Source organism: Pteropus medius, unplaced genomic scaffold (assembly GCF_902729225.1).
Source record: "Pteropus medius unplaced genomic scaffold, Ma_sr-lr_union100, whole genome shotgun sequence".
NCBI lineage: Eukaryota > Metazoa > Chordata > Mammalia > Chiroptera > Pteropodidae > Pteropus > Pteropus medius.
The window spans coordinates 14616327-14621715 of NW_024340696.1; the positions used below are offsets into that span (position 1 = coordinate 14616327).

The 5389-nt window shown below is 28.6% G+C and overlaps 1 pseudogene; it reads left to right on the plus strand.

The window, feature by feature from the left end:
* The first annotated feature begins 4855 nt into the window (after window positions 1-4855).
* LOC120610018 (uncharacterized) lies at window positions 4856-4974 on the plus strand (annotated as a pseudogene).
* The last annotated feature ends 415 nt before the right edge of the window (window positions 4975-5389 follow it).

Genomic DNA, 5389 nt, shown 5'->3' on the forward strand with positions numbered 1-5389 from the left:
TCATACGTATTTCATGAGATTATTTAGTAAAATATATTTTGGACTTTAGGATAGGCAAAGACTTTTTAAAAAATTAATACACAAAGGAAACTTTTAAACTTAATGGGAAAAGATGATAAGCTAGACTACACTACAATTAAGAACTTGAATTCATCAAGAGACCCCTGCTAAGAAAATAAAAATGCATGCCACAGAGTGAGATAAATTATCTGCAAGAAATCTAGTTCACAGACCATACGAATATATATGTATACATATATAATGTATATATAAAACATATTTGTAAAATATATAGAGAGATATGTTGAATATATATGTATGTGTGTATGTATCCCATTAATCAATTTGAAATAAAGAAAACCCAGCAGAAAAATGGATAAAGTTTAAAGTGGAATTTCATAAAAAATGTACATTGGTGTTTATAGCTATGAAAACAATAACGTTTGTAATAACATAAACCGAAAGGAACTCAAAAGTTCATTATTAAGAAAATAGATAAATAGAACATGTACATATAAAGTATATCAGTGTAAAAGAATGAACGATGCAATAACAAAATTTCAAAAATGTATAAAATTAACCAATGTAGTTTCTAGCAACATGCATAAAGTGGTCTACTGATAAACTTACTCTATGAAAATAATAAAAAGTTATAATTTTCAGTTTAAACCTATTTCAAGGTGTAAATATTTTCAACATGGCTGATTTTCTCTCGAGTGACATTGCAGATTTGAATGTAAAACTGGGAAAAGATGCAATGAAGCAGCTCTTTAAAGACAGTGTTCACTGGAGCCAGCATATCATTGCATTCGTAGGTGATAAAGCAATGAAATATTTTTACAAAGGAAAGATAAAAACAAATTTTAAAAAGTGTTAAATGTTTTTAAAAAATTAAAAACATGATTTTCAGACACATATACAATGAACGGATGACAAATATTTATTCAACTCATTAATGAAGGAGGGAGCCGATCAGAGGGCAAATCTGGCTCAAATGAGAATTAGAGGAAGAATGATTATAAGTCCATCATGAAAAGTGCTCTAAAATAGTTTACTCTGTTAGAAACAAAAATGATTAATTACCAGCAAGACAATACATAATCTTTGGAGTTATTTTTCTACTTGACATAAATTATTTGCAATTCTATTGGATAGGATCTATAAGTAGATCCTATGTAATTTATGAATGTGTGAGATTTTATTTAAGAGCAACATCAACCACAAGTATATTTTTCTAGATTGTTAAATAATGTGTTGTGAAAATTTTAGTACGGATTTGAAAAACCGTACTATCCACACTTTTGCTTTATTTACGAGCTGTAAATAAGTTTTCTTAATGACCCACCAATTTGCTAATATATAATCTCCAAAGATTATTCCTGACCACAAAAATAAATGATAGTTCCAAAGGGCTTTGGCTTTATTATTTATAATAGGCTGCAAGAAGTATTAACTATATAAAACTGTATAAAACTTCAGTATACAATATTGAACACATTATAAAGAGAATTAACTTCTGTCTCAAAATTTCATTAAGGAATCTCAGATTGGATAATGTAAAAGCCTCTATTATTATCTTTTTTCATCTTGAGACTAACCAAGCAAAGGAAGTCTCTCCACTAGATTTCTCCTGTAAATGCTTTTTGACTTTGGTGAATTTCTTTCTCCTGATTTCAACTAAAATTGTCAAATCTGTCTGATTCATCCAAGAATTCTTCTTAGTAATATAAACTTGCAATCTTATATAAAAAGGTTTCTGATTAGCAGTTTGTGAGATCTATTCTCTCTCTTTTTTTCTCTCTCTCTCTCCCTCATTCCCTTTCTCTTTCTCTCAAAAGAATAGCAGCAGTTCTCAAACTCTTGTTTCAAGAACTCTTTACAAGGTCTAAAAATTTCTAAAGATTTCAGTCTTTTGTAAGGGTTTATCTCTCAAGATTTATTATATTAGGCATTTGTAAATGACTGCTTAAAATATTTATTTATTTTAAAAGAGCAACCACAAATAATAATAAATGATGTTAATTTTATGATATGATTTATTTTTAAAAACTGTATTTTCCAAAATAAAAAAAAATGTGGGGAAAAATGGTATCATTTTACATTTTTATATATGTCCTTAATGTCTGCCATAATAAAATATCTGTTTCTGCAATTAATTTGTGCATCATTGAAGTTTATATAGAACATCTGTCCTTACCAAATACGTAGTTGAAACAACAGAAAGTATTTGAATAGCCTTTTCAGATCATTGTAGATATTTTTGTTTGATATGATACCAAAAACATGATGTGTTATTTCTAAAAGTTACTTGCAATGTGAAATTTGAAATCATATCAGTAAATTTTTTCATAATTTGTTTCTTTTATGTATTGTCTTTTGAATGGATTTTTTATCCATCCCTGCTTTTATAAGATCTCTCATTTGGTCATTTGAAAAATATTGATTCACTGGATTATGTAGATCTTCCTAATGTAAACACAATTCATGATAAAATATCAAAAATTGTGTTAGTTAATATCATATATGATATTATCAGAAAAACTTTTATTATTAGGAAGCTCTTAAGATCACGGTAACAGACAAATGTTCCAAAATTACAATTTTTGTTTGAAAGTTCAAGTTTTATCAATAGCAATAAACACTGTATTTTCTTAATAGGTACTTTTATTCATTCTTGAGAAAATATTCAAATCCAAGTAACTGTTCATTTGTCATTCTGTCAGGAAACAATGGACAATAATGAAGTTATATAGATAACAAGACGAATAGTTAGTAAGATATTAATAGTACTACTGAAAACACACTGAGTTAACTTTGAAATATATATACACAAAAACTACTACCATTAAAATTCCTGGAAATTATAAAAATACTTTCTTTTGGCTGCCTGAACAATATCGTCATCAAATATCAGGTTGTCCCCTAGACAGATCCACTATGCTTCCATAAAAGAATGACAGTTAAATTGGTACAGCCACTATGGACAACAGTATGGAGATTCCTCAAAAAGCTAAGATGAGAATTACCATATGATTAAGAAATCCCTCTTTTGGGTGTTTACCTGAAAAACTTGAAAACATTTATCTGCAAAAATATATGCACCCTGATGTTCATAGCAGTATTTTTCACAGTGGCCAAGACATGGAAACAACCAAAGTGTCCATCGATAGATGATTGAATAATGAAGCTGTGGTACATATATACAATGAACTATTACTCAGCTGTAGGAAAAGATCACAAGCTTCCATTTGCAAGAACATGGATGAATCTTGAGATTATCATGCTAAGCGAAATAAATCAGACAGAAAAAGCTGAGAATCATAAGCTTTCACTTATATGTGGGATATTAAACTAAAAGTAACAAGCAAACATGACAAACAACAGATTCATGGACACAGCCAATGGTTTAGTGATTACCAGAAGAAAGAGAAAGAGAGTAGAAGAAAATTTAACTTTGGGTGGTGAAAACACAATGCAATATATACATGATGTATTATTGAATTGTATTCTTGAAACTTACTTGATTTTATTAACCAATGTCATCCCAATTTTAATTTAAAAGTGCATATGTCTTAATATTATTATGAAAATAGTTTGACCTCATGGATATTCATGAAAGGAGCCCCCAGATGACACTGAGCCACACTTTAGAGAAATACTGAGCTAGCAAAAATAAAGTATATCTTCTGGAAATACTGGGAATATTTAATTCATATATATTCTTATATATGTAAGAAATAAGATATATTTTATATCTCATATAAAATAAATGTTATGCAATTTTATATATTTATATATTATAGATATATGTTTATATATTTTATATATTTTTAAATAATTTTAAAATTAATTTATATAAATATAAGGTCTATTTAGTTTAGATATATTCTTATATATAAAAATTAAGGGATATAATTTTGATATACTTATATATAAGATTAAGAGAATTTTAACCTAATTTATATAAATGTAGAGATATATTTCACATTTACGCAATATAAAAAGGAAAACAATAAATAATTGAAATAAAATAAAAATAAATGTTTAATAATTTATTAAATAAAATACAGTAATAAACATAATTTTCAATTTAAAAATAAATATAAAGTAATTAAGGTCTTTCTATTTACAGACAGCAGACCTACAAAAAGTTTAGAAATTTAGCCCAGGTTAAAGTAAACACAAAAGCATCAAAAGTCACAGTTCCAAATTTCTAAGAGCTAGTCTCCTTTCCAGTGGGCACTAAATCTCACAAATATGCTAAAATAAAATGGGCTGAAAAACTTGATTCTTTGTCATCTCCTAGCTACAAAAAACAGATCACATCAGCCACTTCACTGAGATCACCAAATGGTCACACAAACCAGAAACCAGAATACAATCTTTGCTGCCATCATTATGGAATAAATGACCAACTATGTACAAATGAACTTGACATATGCATGGGGTACTCTCTTTGTTATACAAGTGAGACAACCTAGATACTGATTCACAAGTCCCTGGGCCCTATTATGGAAAAGAACATGGACATGGATCATTGGTTAGGCAAGAAACAAATATAATAACATACCTAATCAGAAAAAATAAAATCCAACACCTAAATTATAAGAAAAAAAATAACCTAGAAAAACAGAGAGTGAGCAAAAATAAAGTTCTAGTGTAGCCTGAGAATCATTTCAGGGGCTATAAAAACTTCACCTGGGCCTAAGTATCACATAAGGTGCATTTCTCATACAAGGCAATTTAACTTGTTCTGGCAGGTGAGTCCTTTGAACTTTTGTTGGGTTCTCCAAAACTGTCAAAATATGATTAAATATTTTGTCAGACCTAGGCAGCTTGTTAATAAGAATGTTCTGTCTATGGCCATGCCACTCTGAACAAACCCGATTCCGTCTGATCTTGGAAGCTAAGCAGGGTCGGGCCTGGTTAGCACTTGGATGGGAGACCACCTACGAAGAGCAGGTGCTGTAGGAGTAAAAAATAAAAAAATAATAATAAAATAAAATATAGAATTGTAAGGTGACAAGGTCCTTGCAATCTATGAGGTCAACCGAAGGTTGCCTTGCCTAAAATAAATAAATAAACAAATAAGTAAGTAAGTAAATAAATAAATAAAATAATAAAAATAAAATTAAAAAATGTTCAAAGGACATTTTGGGGACAGTATATTTATATTCTACTTGAGAAGGCATTATGGAACACACATACTAATTTAGAGACAAAACTGGTTAATAGAATAAAGAGTAATAAACTTGTAATCTTTAGGGTTATATTTCCTACTACAAGGTAATTATTTTCATAATACAGATTTATAAGTTAACATGTTAATTCTGTAGTCTAAAATCTTAATAGCAAACTTTCAAGGTAAATTCTCTTCAAAATTAAGTAA